Source organism: Ischnura elegans, chromosome 7 (genome assembly GCF_921293095.1).
Source record: "Ischnura elegans chromosome 7, ioIscEleg1.1, whole genome shotgun sequence".
Taxonomy (NCBI): domain Eukaryota; kingdom Metazoa; phylum Arthropoda; class Insecta; order Odonata; family Coenagrionidae; genus Ischnura; species Ischnura elegans.
In genome coordinates, this window is record NC_060252.1 from 87,906,971 (window position 1) to 87,926,288 (window position 19,318).

Below are 19,318 nucleotides of genomic sequence, written 5' to 3' on the forward strand. Positions count from 1 at the left end.
GTAGGTATGTGCATCTGAGGATTTTGGTACTTCAATTACCAAATTGAAAGTTAATTCGAGTCCTGTAAATTGGCAATTAATGAAATCTGACTACTTGGCTCTTCAACTAATAGCATTTTTTGCATGTAATAAAGATACGTACATATTCAAAAACAAGGTGCATTTATACTTTGAGCAATATAAAGTCAGGAGGCGATTTCTGAATTTCATCGCCTTACAAAAAAATTGTATTTTTTTGTTCAAATTTAAACATGCAAGAAGACTTAAAATATCCCCCAAAATGCAGGGAAATTAGTGTTCACTCAGACCATAGTTGCAACGGGAGTCTTATTACAATACTTCACGTGAGACCAAAATTTAAGTTCTTACCTCATCAAACGTATATGGTATTTGAGGGAGGCAAACGTCAGCTGAGGTCATTTGTGTCATGAGGGAAGGGTGGGTAAGGAATGGTTGGAGGTAAACTCGGCGTCGACATTAGCCTGGTCTTAACAAAAGGCGCCAAGGGGACCACGGCTCAATCCGAAGGGCGGAGAATTGCGCTTGAAATATCCACCACATAACATTCAATCGAATGTAGTGATTTGATAGATGGCTACAATAGACCATCCATGTAAATCATTGAGAGACTTAACCTTTTCAGTCGTAAACATTTTCTATATGTCGATGAAAATTATTATTTCTTGCTATTTAACCCTAAATATGGTGTCATGAACACTTTACCAAAAATTTTGCCTAATTTTTGCGTAGTAAATTATATGACTTATGTCCATAATTATGGACAACTATGCACATTGGTAGATCAAAATCCCCTAAATTTCATGTCCATTTTAATGGACATTAAGACTAAAAGGGTTAAAAATGAGGCTTTTTTATCATAGATACATACATTAATTATGTTATAATAACCATTTTTACATCAATTTTGGAAGAATTTCCACCACATTTTGACCTCTACAATTGAATCCATATCTCGCCACAGTCAAGCCATCGCTGAACTCTCATTCTCGAAGGAAACTTCCAAGAAAGTGTTCGCAGGAATAGTGTCTGATATAAAACAGCGGTCTCGGAAGTCAAGGGGTGGAATAGGGGAGACCTCCAGATGATGGAAGGTGGGCCAATAGTTCAGGGGTAGGAGGTCGCCCGAGGAAAGCGGAGAAGGAGCACGGTGTTTCTTCGAATCATTGGCATGAATTTTGTAAGCCGGAATTCATGGCTTGTGCTCGCCGGAATATTGATATCTGTTTTTCTTGCACGGGGGGGGCCTCCCCACGAAAGACAAACACCAGAGCAGACTCTTACAGAGGTTAGCTGAGTTTATCGGGAGTGGGGGTGAAGAGTGAAATTTGGGCTATTATTTGAAACCTTGAGGGTAACCAAAATCCTACCCTCACATTTTCAACCCCTCCTACTTTTCGTCCTCCGCTCCAAGTTTTGTTTCATGAATAAAACGATTTCTTCATTCGTTTTTGCCTCGCGAGAAAAGCCAGAATTCATTCTTCCTTCCTCCTCCCGACCAGGTTTTTCTTTCCTCCTGCTTTTCTCAAAATCTCCTCGTTCCTTTTTTTTAAAGATGCTGTGTGTAAACGCCAATTCCCTCGTTGTAATTTCGCTTCCTTTCGTATTTTTAGCTCTCTTTTTTTTCTCTCGTTAACTCGTACCAATTTACCGGGATCTCTTTTCTTCATGGAACTCTGATTTTCATCGTGTATTTACTTAAATGTGGAATCTCAATCAAGCGGTTCCTGCCTGCTCCCGAGCAGTGGAACAAGATTTATCTTTTGTGAAATTATGCCGAGCATATAATACAATTACAATTCAGAATACAACAGTTTCTTTTTTAAACATACGTCTCAAATCAAGTGGTTCTTCCCTGCTACCGAGCAATGGAATTTATTTATTTCTCACTTCCCCGCAAACAGCACAGAATGGCCTTTACAGTGGGGGTTGCAACATTAACAATATAACAGCACAAACATCCATGCCCTGGATGGGGATAACCTACCCAGGCGGGATTCGAACCCGCGACCTGCGGATTGGCAGGCGAGGACTTTACCCCACCGCCACCGAGGCCGGCAATATGATTCCTCTATTGTCAAATAATGCAGATTATAAAATAGAATTTCAATTCAGAGAATAACTATCTCTTTTTATTCATATGCGTTTGTATATTATTCCGTTATCATAAAATAATCTATTGCTTTTCGGCGGAAGGAAGGATCAAATGGAATATTTACTGATGAATATTAAGGCCAAATGGTAATGAACTCTAGCTTGCTCCTATTCTATTAGCGCTTCCTCATTACACTGAAAGGCTAAGGTAAACTTAGGTAAAATATTAAACATGCGATAATTGACCTGAATTTCGAATAAAATTTTCCAAGAATCATCGAAATTTAACCATTCAGTATCTTTTAAATGAGACTGATTGTGTTTTTATATTATTTTGAGATGATTTCGTTGTGCTGTAAATTAATTTTCAATTTTTTAAATCCAGTAATTATTTTAGTTTTATAAATACGTTAGTTATATTGTGACAGTATTTTCATGTATTTAGGTGAAACGAAACTAACATATATAAATTATTTCGAGATTAAAGGTTCTAACTATTCTTTATACTTCGCCCAGACTGAAAATAATTTTACTCCAAATATTGCCGTATTGAATATAGACTGCAGAATTAAATAAAAGTTTACGTTAGCGATCGATTTACTACTGAATTAAATCAGAAACTTAACTATTTATGTGAAATTCATCGATATAAAGAACAGAATACTCGGTCATCTACGGGGTGAAATCCGGCAGATTAAAATTGTATTTGATACAAGTGAAAATATTAGTTGCAGAAATTGTAAGTGGTTAGATTGTTCTGTGCTTTGTGGAATTCCTCCGGGGTAACTTTGGAATGAAAGATTTCAAGGAAGGAGAAGCCACTGGCAAGTGGTTAACAATATCAAGGAGAAAGCAGTGGTAGCAAGGAATAAGTGAGGTGGGGTGTATAGTCGACGTTGAAGGTCTAAGACGAGGAAAACTCGGTCGTCCGCGGGGTTGAAGATGATTAATTGCCCCGAGCATCATACATCACGCCTCAGCGCGCACACAATAAGACGACAGCCACCGCCGGAATCTCGTTACGATAATGTCGCTCCTACACTAGATTATGCAAGCGCACAACGCACGTTCTACGTCAGGCACAGTGGGCAAGCTCCCCGCCCTGAAATAATTTACACGTAGAAAAGAATTTCTTCTGCGAGAAAGAACGAGACTGTTGTGACCTTACCCCTTCACCCCTTGCTTGGATCATTAACATCTTTGAAACCGATTCCAGTCGCAATTTCTTCGCGGATAGAGTGAATGGATGTCGAGTCAAAGTTCGACGGCGATTTTTGATGATTTCATAGAGGAATATGAATAGCCGAACTTTAAGACTGCGAAATTTAAGAATAACCAATATGGTGGGCCCAAAAAAAAAACATTTTTTTTTACATCGAAGTTGCAATAGAGCAGAAAAGTTGCGAATTATATAGACAAATCGTAAGAAAAAAAATAAAAATCGGTTGGTATTTTCCGGTAGCGCATTGCTTTTGTGATATTTTTTTCATTTTTGAAATTAGATGTTTTCATAATGTGATAGTTTGTAACGTCCTCAAATTGGTTTAGACCAGTTGACATCTTTCAGTGGCGTATAGCGCGTAAATTTTCATAATATTAAAATAATGAAAATTTCACATTTTTGGTATTAGATAAAGAATTATTATTTTAATTTATTAACCGTAGTATTGTTTTGCACTCTACGTAACCAGTTCAAGACACTAAAATGAAGGCACCCGGTGGGTTGAAATTTGGGAAAATGGACGCATAGTGAAAAATAGACATACTTTCAAGGGGTCTTTCTGTGATTTACTAAATTAATTTAATCGTTTTCCGCGCGTAAGTTAATTTTTGAAGACTCCAGTTCCACCTGCGCTAGGGCCTGTATCGTCAGACTAACTGACACTGAGCCTTCCGTCCAATTAATTTTTTGGTACTGCTTTTTACTCGCATTATCATCTGGTCACGCAATATTTCGAAAATATTTTTCACCATCTCCATAAATATGTGGTAATAATTAGCCGATACATGTGAAGTGGTTGTACTGCGCTGAGAAATTTCAATGAAGTCGGAATATTGAACGAATGGTAATGGTAATTTGGGGATAATTTCGCGTTTTCTTCTCCGCAGGGAAGCATGACTTGCACGGCTGTTGAAATAAATGGCATACGAAAACAGTTGATGGGGAGGAAAAATTCTAATTCCTCATATGACATGTACGTTGAGTGGAAGACAGGGCTGCGCCCGGCACGAGATCATAAGGGTGGGCGTGGTCTCACACTTTGCTGATTACATTCCGCGCCCCTTGACCTCCAAGTGTCACGACCCCCGTTGGCTTCTTCATTTTTATACTCTTTCTGCCCCGCGTAATTCGCAGGATATGAAATGAGGAACTCTCGTAGGAAGCTCTTTATCAATCCTTTGAAAGTCGTGGCTTCCTTCGATGTAACATCTCGGTTTATGTTGGCCACCAAACTCTGTCTTCTAAGTTGTCTTATGGCTGAACTAGATAATTTTTTGGAATAGACACAATAATCCACGATCATAGAAATCTTGAAGTCCACATAATCGTGGAAATTGCAGGTGTTTATATCAATATGGGAGAACTCCACTTCATCTCGCACCTATCTTCTGATTGCATACATAATTTTTTTCTGATGGCAATATAAATATAGTTAATAATATACAAATTAAAATACAGTAGACCCTAGCTTAACGATTTGTTTAACCTCTTCTTTATGTTCAGGAGACATAGGAATTAATAGCATCAGTGATTGATTGACCAATGATTGATTATTCAAAATCAAGATTGAAGGCATTGGAAATATGGTATCACAGAAAAATGTGGAAGATGAAATGTGTATGAGAGCATTGCGAGAATTTTAAAGAGAGAATAGGAAGAAAGGTCTCCTCAGAGCATTGGGAAGAAGACGAGAAAACTTCATCCTTTACATCATGAGACACGATGGTCAGATGAAAGCAATTGTGGAAAGGCAAAAGGAAGGGAAGAACGGCATGAGTAAGCCTACAATCAGATACATGGAGAAGGTGATGAAGGATGGAAAACAGAAAATTATGTTGAATGTTAAAACAATAGCTATTAGAAGAATTGGGTGCGTCAAATCGATCTTTGGATTGGTGACTCATAGTGATGCTGATTATGGGACTTCTAGCAAAATAGTGTTTACTGTAGCTAAATTTGGACTACGGCCCCGCAGTCATCATAAAAGCTCCTGGAACGCCTATCATATTTTTTCCTCATTTTTGTCCGGTAGTGTTACAAGCCTTTCCGTTATTTTTACCTCGATATGATTAGATTCTTTCCTGGTAATGAAACTGAAGATGATCGCCGTATCCTCAATGACAGGAGGAACTTCATAATATTAATGGTAATATGGAATATGCATAATAATATCTTCTTATTAATATTATTAATTATAATTAATAGAGATTATCTGACATTTGTATTTTTCCGCTTCGTGTTCCTTTTCACCCGACAAGGTAAAGTGACCTATTGTTTCTCACCCCGCCTTTCTGTTTCTAAACCAGGGATGGCAAGTGAAACGAAACGAAAATGTCTCGTTCTGAACCGGAGGGAAACGAAAATACGAGTGCTACGTTTAGTTTCTTTCCTGCACAAAATTAAAATCACCAAGGAGTTTGGTTTCGACCTGGGAACAAAACTAAATTAATCGAAACTTAGCTGCTCATAGTTAAGTTTCGATCCTAGAAGTTGGGTGGAAGGGGAAAAGCCGGAATAGTTTCGACCCATTACGTTTGACGTACGTGTAGAGAGGTAGAAAAATTGAGCTTGAAAGTCAAATGGCCCATTTGCGTTCACCGTTCTCCTGCTTATGGTAAAAATATGAGTGCCCCATGCATCTAATGGTGGTAAGCTGAACATTTACTTCATGCAACCATACTTAGTACTCGGTGTGTGGGTCGGACTTAAATTGTTAGAAGGTGAAGCAAGTAGTCCATCCTGTGAGAACCATAATCTGAGTTTCTTTTCGTCCTAGAGGTTTAATTTAGTGTATTCCCGAAGTAGTTTTGACTCCTATTTCAATTTAACCCTGAGTTTTGGGTTTAAATCCATTTCGTTTCGTTTCTACATTTCGCTCCAAGGGACGAAAATATTGATATTTTACTGGTGGTGACTTTCGTTTACCTTCGAATGCCATCCCTGCTCTAAACGATCATTTCTATTTAATCTACCTTCTTCTATTAACTCCTATTGAAAATTTGTTGTCCTCCGATTCCTCCTACCGCCCTATTAGTACTACCATTCTATGTTTTTTTTTCTTTGATAATACTGTTGAATAATATTTTGCTCATTATTATGTAGGTTTTGCCTACTACTTGCTAATTGCTTTCTTTGTTACTGTGAGTCCTTTGTAATCGGCCTTGTGCTGTTTTTGGACAGCATTAAATAATGTAACAAATTCATTGAATGCGCACAATGGCTATGAGTTTCTTCAGGAATAGTTTCGGGGTTTTCACCAGTTATTATTTTGGATACATGGCTCCAACCTTTCAATAGCTAAGTCAGCACCGTCTTCAGCTGTGTAGTATGGAGCCAAATTCTTGCCGGTATTCATGCCTTTGAAAGCGGTTCAAGTTGTCCCTGATTGGTGGTTTCTCAATTGGTGTTGTTTTCGTATTTTGTGGTTAATTATGCTCTTCCACATATTGCTTAAGTGGAAGACTTTGTCCCAATTGATTGACTTTTATTCTTGGCTTGTGTGTATTTCTTCTTTCATAATAAGGCGTAAAGTTAAATATAACAATAACGTTGAGTGAAACGTTGGAACCAATATCAGTGAAACATGACCTTAAAACAATACCCGGTGGGAACTTTTCTTACAAATCATACGCCAGGGAAAATTTAAATTTAGATTAGTTTCTTATTTTGGTGAATTTTAGATGTTCTATGCGGCGCGGAAATAAATCTTGTCACGAAATATTAAGTAGGAATAGTCGATGCCAATATGAGCAAAAATCACTAGTGACGTGTAGGTCGAAAACGCACCATTTTCGAACTGCAGAAACCTATCGATAGGTTTGAGAGTCAAGCGCTATGTTTGGCCGCGAGTTTGCTGCGTTGCCGGATGCTCTCGACAAGCCATGGCATCGAATGCTCTGCCTGGCGGAGATCGCAATGTATCCAAGGCATCCGGCAACAGGGAAAAGTTGTGGCCAATCGGAGCGCTTGGTTAAAAGTTACTGTAGTTTAAAAATTGCTTATTTTCGACCTAAATACTAACTTACCAATACAATGCGGCCAATAACTAAATTCGGCAACCGCTATCTAGGGTTTAAATTTCGTGTCACAATATTTCTTCACCTCTGTGTAAGTTTCTATTTCGGGAGAATTTTCTGTGTACTTTATTGATTGGAAGAAGGTGTAAAGTGGGAGTGTAGCGAATATGAGGCTGTGTTAAGGAGAGGGGGACCTGAATAAAAACTGGGATCGTTCAGTCCATACGACCGAATGGCGAAAAACGGTGGACGAGAGAATAAAAGAATGAAGGTATGGGAAGGAAGATGAGATAGTGGGAAGCTTGGTGGGCCTTGGGTGAAGTCGACGAGGGCATCCCATGTTTCGGAAATGGGGAAGACACTTTCGTTTATGAGCGCGTAAAGATGTAATGGTCAGGGGCAGGGGTCCTTGCATAAAATTGTTGGGTGGCCGGTTGAGGCTCCCAAGGGAGAGACAGGAGGAGGGCTTGGAGCGGTCGTACGGATGGACGTGAAGGGTCCAGAGAGTCACGTCTAAGTTAAGTACCGAAGCGTAAGTTATGAACTAATATTCAGAGGTAACTTGAGGTGGCCCTGCATGAAAATTTAGCGAATGAACTTACAAGTTGGGGATCGGGTTGGTGTGGTGGCTAGAGTGTTGGCTTCCTACCAAGCGGGCTTGGGTTCAAATCCCGGCAGTGGCAGAAAATTTTCAGTGACTGCCCGATCACTGCTTGAGTGTTATGTGGAGGACATTTCAAGCGCAACACTCCGTCCGTCGGATGGGACGCTAAGCCGTGGTCCCTTTGGCGCCTTTCGTTAAGAGGAGGCTAATGCCGACGCCGGGTTTCTCTCCGCCCTTCCTTCCATACCCTTCCCTCATGGCGCAAATGACCTCAGTCGTCGGTCGCCTCCTCCAAGTACCATACCGAATTTTCAAGTTCCTTTATGTGGTTTAAGTAATGATTGCATACGATTCGCTATTCGCCTAACTCTCCAGTTGCATACCTAATTTATCTCTCTTACTCGGTCAATAATGTTACTATTTTGATATAGCCTCATCGATGCTATTTGTTACTTGGTTTGGTGCGCTTTTCGGTCCTTGTTGACAGCTTAGTGTACCTTAAATCCATTGTTGAAAAAATGAGGATTGTACTACGTCCTAAGTAGAGCAATGCGATAATCTAAAGGATAGGACGGAGCTTTCACTGGTAGCGCAGGAAGTTAAAAAAAAAGAAAAACATAAGGGCACAGGAATCGCGTCAAACGCGGGAAATGACGTATATATAAGCCACAAAAACCTTACTAGAGGCAGCTAGAGGATTCAGTTTGTTTCTCGAATGTGGAAGAAGTACAAAGGAGTTTAAAATTTCAGTTATCATTCTTGAATATATGCAAAGTCAAGGGGAGATTGCCGTGGATTTACGCGCTTTATGATATTGGAAATGAACTCTGCCCTCAAAAATGGCATATATGTTAATTTATCTGGAATCATTGCGAATTTCGCGATATTTTTTGCGCGTAAAAAACGATATAAATACTCGTCCATTTTTCCCACAATGGTAGCCCGAAATCAGAACATAAAATACTCTATGGTTTACGAAACCAACACCAACGCTTTTTCTCGTATTTTTTATTGATACACTTACCAAAGAATTTGGTTTTTATCGAATTAAATTAAATGATGTCAAACTTTATTTGGCTGGGAAACTTTTACTAAACCACATAAATAAAAACTAGAACACGACCCGGGTTTCAACGTCTTAGCGTCATCATCGGGTTGTCAAGTTGTTGTTGTTCATCAAGACTTTGAAACTCTGGTCGTGTTCTAGTTTTTCTGTATATGTTTTAGTAAAAGTTTCCTCACCTAATAGAGTTTGTGATGGAATGCCACAAAGTTTCCCAAGATCGTGTTTTATTCAAATAATGTCGTTTACTCATTGTTAAACTTCATTACCTAAACATTTTGAAACTCATCATCATCATACGCCAAAAATTGTGAGATAGGTTTGACGCAGCTCTCCATATCGCTATTATCTGCTAGTCTTTTCATTCTGACGTATTCCTTCTCTTAGATAACCTAATTAATCTAGTATATGTAACTCTTTCGGGTACCCCTTCCCTTCTTCCCTTTCACCCGTACCTCAGAAATTGTCTTCATCAGGCAAACATGCCTCATGATGCGATTGACCAAGTTATCCTGTTTTTATCCTCGGGTTTGAGATGACTTCTTTTTCCACCCACTCATCTTAGTACTCCCTTATTACTTAATTAGTCGATCGATCGATTTTATCTCCATCATTCTTCGATAACACCAAGTTTCGAATCCTCACTTCGCTTCTCTGCTGCTGTCAACGTCCAAGCCTCGCTCCAATAAAGAAACATACTCCATCTGATGATTTTTTTCCTTACTTTTGTTAGCTTGTAAAGGCATAGTAGGTTTAATAAACCGGTTAACATAAGATGAGTGGTACTCCGAATTGAAAAATGGAAAATTATTCCTATAAGTTAGGCCGAGCTTCAAAAGGCCTCCAAGGATCCACGCAAGTGGAGAATTTTAAATAAGAATAGGGACCAGTCATCAATGAGGAGACCTGCGTGCTTGCTTGTATACAGGGAGACGCAGGAAACTGCTTCCAGCCGAAGGACTCCTAGCGTTTAGTATTCATCACCGCACGTGCCGCATTCTCTCTAAGACAACAAGAACGTTTTATTTCTTTTCCTCGTGTTTCATTCCCCCCTTGAGTACCGCTAACTGGATTTTACACCCCTTTGTGTCGAGTGCCTGTTCACTATTTTACGCAGCGTTCCTCCCATTGAGGAGTGAATTACTGGCAGCACTTCGATCTGTTGCACGTATGTTACTCCGATCTCAAGGTTTAGCTAAGTCTATCGCTAAATCGTCTGCCTGACGCAAAAAAATACAAAGAACTGGATTTATACATCTCGCCCATCCCTGTGTAAGTATTCATTTCCCCACGGGGGAATAACTCAATTTCGTAGCACTTAGGAAAATTATTCGGAGATAAATGAAATGAAGTTGATGATAAAAGAGTTAGCAACCTGATGATATCTACGCCGTACTTTTTACACAAATCTCATTCGGAAACGTTGAAAAACTCAAATTTGAGCAGCGGATTCTCCTAAATATACCTATAGGCATAAATGTAATTGATAACATCGTTGAGTGGTAGTACCAATGTTGAGGTGCGAGTTATTCATCGCTATAACAGTTCCACAATTCTAATTTGGTTGGTCGGAACCACCCATACAAGTCTCCTAACGGCTAGTGTCTTCATTTTTACTTTTGCCTTCTCGTTTCAACCTTGGATGACTTTTTTTGAACATATTTTGTAGCCGGCAGAATTTTTTTAACGCATTCTTCTTTAGGAGTTCAGGATTTTTTTTCTCTTCTCCCAAGCTTCTTAGCCCAATATAAATGCTGGATCATGGCCGCACCTTTTCAATTTCACAATTATTATTTAGCAATACTTTTCGCAGTTAATTTTTTTTTGCATAAAATTTTTTAACCGAAATTGTGAAGTAATATTGGCGGATTGATTGCTTCGAGAAACTCAAGGTTGGCGTAGCTTACAACAACTTAACTTTTATTTGCTTGATGTAACAAAGGAGTTGAAAACTTAAAAAGAACAACCTCAAGATCACAATCACTTAAGATGCCTAATCTCGACTTGGAATACTCATGAGATGAGGGAACCTCTAATTTCGCTTTTGATTATCCAGCTGTGTTTTAAACAGTTGTGATGTGTTTTCTTGGTCGCTAGGCATTCAATTTATCCTCAGTTCTCTGAATTTGATGTCACTATTGATGTGCGGTTTGCGATGTGATTGAAATAATAAGTCATTAATTGACTCCCTTTGTAAAAATTCAAATTACGCAGAGCAATTATTTTCTGGATAAGGCTTCAAAACGGTAGTATTCCCAGTGAGGAAACTGCTCGTAATAAATTAGCCGGGTCGTGTAAAGAAATTTGAATTGCAATTAGACTTTTTTCCAAAGCAAACCTTCCCCAACCCCTATCGTGTGTTATACATGCTCACTTGGTGCCTTGTGCGGTGGTGGGAGAAGGCGGGTAACCCTGTTTCGTTGAGAAAAAGAGAGATAGGACGCCCTGAACCCTAGATGTGTCACGTAAATCTGACTTGTGTGTTCTCTTTCTCTTCATTCTCTTCTCCGGTGGGAGAGGGACTAGGCTTTAAACTATGGTCGGTAGTAAAAAAATAAACTGGAAAAATGTGGGACTTACTTTTTTTAGAAATGCGAAGCTGGGGAATCGTTTGCTTCCGCGTATCGTGATGTACGGGAGGTCCCTGTGCTGAGATAACGCCCGTTTCCTTCGACCCTCTGGAGCAACGCGCTGCCGTCTAATTTCCCCCGTCCGGAGGAACGAATTAAGGGGGAAAAAATAAATGTAGGAAAAATAAATCGGTGAAGCCGGAGCTTTGGTCTTATATGCAAATTGAAGCCGGAGAGGACCTTGATTGATCGCTTCGCACAAATGGATCCGCCAATTCCTGGACTTTCACCGGCGCTATCTTTTCCCTTTTTTGCCATGGGTAACGCAGGTTACCATGTAAAATGAAACAAAATTAATCATATTCACTGACCCGTAGGTTAAGGACTGCTTGGTGTTTTTTTTTAATCTTAACTGGAGAGGACAAAAAGAAGCGAATCGTTGCAGTTCTGTTTTTTTTTCACGATCTATTGCACCACTACTATCAGCTTTTTCAAGTACCTAAATAATAGTTATAAAGGGAAGTGTTTCATCTACTAACCTATTTAAAGGTATATTAAGGTAATTTAATGATCGTATCTCGAATTATTTTCAACAATATCTTGCTATTTTGGGATGTAGTGAGGACATTTCAATCATTGTTTCCTTTTATTTCGCGAACACAAGTTTTATTCTCTGAGCTGTCGAAACTTAGATTGTGGTCTCTGTGGCCTGAAATATTTTCCTCCTTAAGGAAGTAATCATTTGAGTTGTAAATAACAACCCTTTTAGCCTGAATTGAGAAAATTGAAAATTTGTTTAATCTTTAAATATTTTGCTGTTTATACTAGCGTATAGATGAATAATTTTGTTGTATTTTACAATAATACCTTGCTATGCCACCTTTGCTATACCCAAAATTGTCTAAGAAAGGGCAATATTTTGAAATGGCCAGTAGTGCATCTAAAAAACAATCTTAGGATTCAACTGCTTTGAATGATTTGTTGATGCAACGAAAGCCGTTAAGCTAGACCAGGTGTTCGTTTGTCTGGAGTTCATTAAATTGTGTTTATCCGTTCATTAAATTACTCGTGGTTGACAATTTTATGTTTTGTTTTCGTAAGTTCCGATACAAGTTCTGTAGTGCTATGGAATTTAGCCTTATTTGATTGGCATTAATTTAGCTATGCACATTCTATGTGTACTATGTACTACTGTATGATGAATATATGTAAGATCTTGAAAATATTTTTGGATTATATTTTTTCGGAAGAATCGCCGTTTCACCAATTTCTACTGCTCGCTTCGTTCGGCGAAATTGTTCTACAATGGAGTCATTTTTATTTATTTAATGGAGTATAGTGAAGGCAAAATCCAACATGATTTCAAGATTTTACGATGCTGACCTGAAAAAATTCTAAGGAAAATTTTCACGCGGAATACTGTTTCAATTTTCGTTGTCCCACAATTAGACTATAGAAAAGGACGAGTATGCAGGGCCTGGCTGCATTTGGTGCATTTAAGGCCGAGGCTTGACCCCCACATCTCGTAGGTATTCTTCAGAATGAAGGGGGATGGTTATATTACGGTGGGGTTAATAGGGGGTAGGGAGTCGTACAGTTCAGGTCGCCCCCTCTGGGCCGTTGCCGCCAAATTACTTTGCCCGGTGAAATACTGCCCCCTCCCCCAATCTCTTCCACTTCTTCCGGGTCCTTGGATAAATTATGAAAACGTTAATGTCATTCTTTATTCCACCCTCCCGCGCGGCGCAGACTCGTCAGCTGGACAAAAAGCGAGGTGGAAAATATGAATACTTGCTTGCATCGCTTTAGAATTGCATTGCAGCGTAGATCGTGCCTAGCTCTTACTCATTTACTCTTTCCAACCCGCATAGAGCCGTACAATACCAAGATTGATATACTGCAGCACAAAGTCGTACAATACTAAGATTGGTGTACTGCAATGTTAATATTTAAACTACCGAGAATGTTTTCTATCCTCTGATTACATTTTCGATAGTGTTTTAAGTTTATCCTTGTGGGAAATGTCTGCTTATGATTTTTTTGATCCGCGAAAGCCGAATATGCAGTTATTTTTACTTGATATTTGACCGTTACTTTAGACTATCAAGTTAATGAAACAATTTAATATTTTAAGATTAGTAAACTGCATATCCTGCTTTCACTTTCGGCCTATCCATTGCTTTTATCACTGTCACCAAGGCGACAACTATGCACAAAAAGTATCAAAAATCAACTAAAACAAGCAACAAGTTAGCTTCCCAGGATGAAACAGAATGATAACATGCATAAAACATTTATAAAAGTGATGTGGGTCATTAAAAAATATGCATCAAGTTTTCAGTCATCACCTCTGTATAGTTGCTGCCTTGCCTTTTCTGTATACTCTTTCGGACTAAAAATCTGTCCAAGCCTTCGAAATGACTCTGATATGGGATGAAAAAAGCCTCGATGCCCTTTTACATTGGATGGCCAAATTGGAGGATAATATTCACGGTAATGCACTCGAGGGGTCCTTGCTTAAAATACCGGTGGAAGCCTTCCAGCACCCAAAAATAGGAAGACTACCTCATGTAGGGTACTTCCTTGCCACCTCGGCTTCTGATCTTCTTCGGCTTCCTTTCTCAGTTCTACCTTCATGATCAGCTGACTGCATCCACTTTTCCTCATCTTCTACCTGTTCGCGAGTGGATGGGCCCTTGCTTAATATCGCATTCTACCGGGTTGATTAAAAAGTTTTTATTCCGCAGTTTCGAGGCGCTTTTAAGGAATTCCTGGCGTGGCCCCCACATCTCTTGGGTATCGTTCTCGTGAACTCGTGGAAGCTTGAAGCGGTTCCTCCAGGTTACAAGAATATTTCACAGGTCGACCTTTTCCCTCAGGGGTTAGCCATCAAGCAATATTTTGATTTCATTTTTTACTGTCGGAATTACCCTATTGCACCATGCCCATATCAAATACATTTCCAGATAAAATTCATTTCTCAAGTTTTAAATACAGAATCTGCCTCAAAATTATCTAATAGTAATATTTCCATATCAAATTTCTGTACCAAGCTTTAATGATAGAATGGTCTCAAAATTCGGTAGAAGGAAAAATCGTTGATTTTGGGTGTTCTTAATGTTTTTGTGTTCATTTTTGTCCCATTGCTTGTGTTGTTTAGTTATCAGTAAGACTTAATGTGAAAAGGACAAACGATTATCCCTGATATGGGGTGTTTTAAAATTTGATGGTCTATATTTTAGTCTCTAAAGTTCCAAGGCTGTGCTCGGTCGCATTCTATGGGAGAAATATTGACTTAAATTAGACTGATCGCTGTGAATGAATAATGTTGATGAATGCACATTGCGTGTAATTATCTGATTTTTCTTTTTTTAAATGCCTCCGGAATATTACTTGGTGAACTTTTGGAAATTTGAGTAAAATATATTGAGGTATATACTTGTCATCTATTATTTCCGTTAATTTTTAGTCCTAAATTATAAATCCATTCCCTTTGTACCCAAAGGACAAAGTTGGGGTATTTGAATTGGTATACATTAAACCGACCGTTATGATCGCTGTAAAAATGTTCAAAATTTTATATATGGATAGTGAAATTCTTGAAAAATACCTACCTATCATTATCAGTATCGTTTCAAAATTTGCCTAGGAGGTGAAAGGAGGTCTATATTGTAAGTTTCAGGAATCTGCAGGAGTCAAAGAAACGTAGGTGAGAAAATTTCGAGGTTAAGTAGATTTGAATGCTTGAATAGTACAAGTTGTCATACTTCTTAAATATGAGTACCTTTAAATGCTCAAGACATTTCTTCCATAATTTTTATCTTGCATAATGGAGCTCTTTCAAAAGGGGAAAGCGAGATGCAATGAAAATAATTACTTGATTTCTGTAGTTATTAGTTTGAAAATATCTAGTTTCTGTACATGTACAAGGAATCACTGTTTACCCACCGAATTATTTGTTGCTCTTTGTACGCCAACCCACGGATTTTCATCGCTACTTAACCTTCCTTCATCGAATACCATCTCATGCCATAAAAAGCATGCAAGCGTTTCCGCATTTTTTTTTCTCCGCCGCTCTCAGCTATCATTTCCTTTTTGGCGCTGACATTCGTATTTACTGATCATGTGAAAGTCACATGATTTATTTTATGATGTTAGCGTATTTCTAGGTGCGATAGAAAGGAAGAAGTAAGAGAGATATTTTGGCAAACAAAAAAGGAAAACGATTTCTTTTTCCCCACGACCAATGTAGGAATTTAATGAATGCTAGGTGGAACTACGTAATAAAATCACTCAGAAGCGCGCGCTTTAAATATTATTACCACTGGTGTCCTAACACCTCCCTTCACACGCCTATTGAGGCAGCTTGCGAGATAGTAGATTCAATTGGTTAGGTAAGCAAACTAGCGTATCAGGATTTCCTTAGTGGCCTTTGGATGTATCCATTGTATGTGCCATAAACATGTCGCTTGGTGCGAAATGGTGGTTAATAAAGTTAAGAAATATGCGTCTTATGTTTCAATTTGTTTTTTTTCAATTTTAATCTTAGATAAATACTAATGTGAATAATATTAATAAAAATTGCTATGACCTTCCGGTTAATATGGGTAGGGTAGTGGGTGTGGTAATGGGTATGGATAATTTATTGGGTTAAATATCAATAAGCCATAAAAGAGAATACAATAATAACATAAAAGTAGGGAAACAAAAACTGTAAAAGGTGGCTGAATTCCATTATTTGGGTAGCAGATAGACTAGCAATAGGAGATACAAGAAAGAAATAATCGGCAGAATATCCCAGGCGAAGACAGAATTCCACCAAAAGAAAGATCTACTTACAGCGGGATAGTGAAACGTATAAGCAAGGAAACAGTTTATCAGGACTTAGATTTGGGCATGTGAGGCATGGACAACGACGGCCTCGCATAAGTCGATGTTCGAGGCATTCGAACTTTGGTTTTACAAAAGAATGGTGAGGATCAAATGGATCGACCGAGTAACTAATGAGGAAGCCCTTAAAAGAGTAGGAGAGAAGAGCCTCATGAAAATCTCGTGAAAATCCTCATGAAAATCTTGACAAGAAGACAAAATAACCTTATGCGCCATATTTTGAAACATGATAGCCCAATGAAGACAATCGTTTAGGGACAAGTAAATGGCAAGAACGGAAAAAAGGAAGGCCTCGAATGATATGTATGGAACAGGTGAAGGAGGATGTGAAAGAGAAGAAATAGAAAGGTGTGAAAAGATTGGCTTATGAGAGAATTGAGTGGAGTCCTTCGTCAAACCAATCTTAGGATTGTTGATCAGTCATGATGATGAAAGTTGCTAAGATGAATAAGGTATGAAATGCTTCTGTGACTATTGCGTTGCATGTTGCTTCTGCACCAAACTATGCGTCACAGACTATGCGGAAATACAGTTAATATTCATTGGGAACTGAAAAACACGCCGAGTGAGAAAGTGATAATACTTGTCGAAAATAATTGATCTAAGGGGAGACGTCGAACAAAATATATGGCACAGATCGAGAAGGGTGTGAGAGAGAATAAATAATTAGGTATGAAAAGATTAGCTGATAGGAAAATTGAGTGATTAGCTACGTCAAACCAATTTAAGTATTCTTTTAAGAATTAGGAATATTTCATTAGGAATTATGAATTAGAAATGGGGATGTTTTACCCGTGATGATGGTGATTTTTGTTTATTTTTGGACACGTTATCTATTAGGGCAATTGCTGGTAATTGATCGAGTAAAAGTAATCAGATTACTTGCAACGATTACTTTTGCAGTAATTTTTACCGGTAGCAAATACTTTTTACGAGATGTCATTTATATTTGAAATTTTCTCCGTACGGTGAAAGTGGATTTTTTACTGTCATTGCAATGGTTACTTGATCGTTATCGAGGATTAATATTCTGATTTCACTGGTTTACCCAGGCATACAGATAACTTCGAGGTCCATACTTTGCTTATTTAGGTTCAGCCTCTGTTATGTTGTAGCCTAATTATGATGGATACAAAATATGAAAACCCTTGTGATGTATTACCACTTTTCATTGTATGTATCGCAAGTGAAATTGCAATTATCAATTTTTATGGCTCAATTATTCCACATTTATTCTGCATTATTCGACTGTGGCCTGGCGGTCTCAAGAGAGGACATTCTTGCTAGAAGTAATTTTAATTGTAACTATCATTTACTGATTACTTTTTAAAGTCAGTAATTTTTACTCTTAATTGATTACTTTTGGTACGAAGTAACAATAATTGATTCCCTGTTACTTTTTTCGGTGCTTTTAACACTACTGATTAGGAAATAGTGTTCTTGAGCCGTGAAATGGCATTTTAATAACATAGGTTGACGAATCCAGCTGGGATGGGTTGTATTAAATCACGATATTGTATGGAGGCGGTCGGACCCCGTGCTGGAGAAGAATAGGAGGCAGACGCGTCGGCAGCGCCCCAGGACGGAGAGGGAAAGAACTGGGGTGGAGAAGGGCAGACGTGGAAATGAGGAAGCCGCCGCGGTGGGCGAGACACTTAAATATTTAATATGGCGAGTGGGAGGAGAAGGAGAAGGAAGTGGAGGGGAGGAGGATAAAGGGGTCGAGGAGAAGAATACCTTTTCGAGGAACTTGTCGGAGGAGAAGACGTATTTCGGGAGGAAATTGATGCGGAAAAATTTAATATTCATTTATAATTTGCATTGAAATGAGAAAAAGTACATACTAATTTCTACCTGATATTTATAAAGGTAAAACTGCTTGAGGTTTTCATTTCTACATTAATAACAGTACTGTACCGTTTCGTCTCAATGGGGATTATCAGCCAATTTAGCTAACTACTAGGTAGTGGTTATGTTGTGGATATAATTTTTTTGGCCATGGATTAGTACTCATTATGAGGATCGAATGTATCATAGGCCATTAAATTTAATGTAAAGAGAATGCATGACTTAGATAGCGAGTTTCTTTCTTTAAATTTACTAATAAACGGAATATTTATTTTTTAATATACCCTTGAACAGTTTAACCATCTGCTTTAATGTACTCTTTAAATTTATCAATCAATTTCAATTATTGGCAAAAATATTAGTTTATATTTATTGTCCTACGATCCCTTTGCAAACAAAATGTTTATGCATTATTTTAGAATGGTGCTCTTAATTTACACTATCGATTTACAACTAGCTTATTTTTATTTAAACTGATTTCAAAAGACCCAATACAAATATTTTCGAGTAGGTATTTATCGTGATTCGGTAGCATTCCAAACTTTACTTTGACAATTAGACGCCTAATGTGGAAAAAAGCTGATAAAGTGTGGTAATTAAATCATTTAGTTTGCGTACCTCTATGTGTATGCTTAAATGGACTTCAAATTTAATCCCGTAATATTTTAAGACGGATTTTTTTCGGATTAATTTTAATTTGTGAGAAATTTGTTTATGCAGCGAATGACTTCGAAAATTATGTTACCGTTCCCATGTGTCTTTCTGCATATTGTTTCGAATACTTTATTTTTCTTTTGCTGGCTTTTCTCGGGCCCGTTTCCTCGATAACTTGCAAACTGTCAGTAGCTGTCCCTCCAAGATCGGATACATAGCCAATGTTCATGTTGTCTAATGCTGTGGTTTTCTGAAGTCCATTTATGTGCAGTTTTTCACCTCATATGAGAAGATTTTCACCGAGTAGTCGATAAGTGACTTTATCATGAAAGCGAAACT

The 19,318-nt window shown here is 38.3% G+C and overlaps 1 protein-coding gene across 1 annotated transcript in view; it reads left to right on the forward strand.

The window, feature by feature from the left end:
• Positions 1 to 19,318, forward strand: part of LOC124162370 (carbonic anhydrase-related protein 10-like) — a 629,252-nt gene that overhangs the window by 327,999 nt on the left and 281,935 nt on the right. The gene's annotated exons all lie outside the window — the stretch shown is intronic.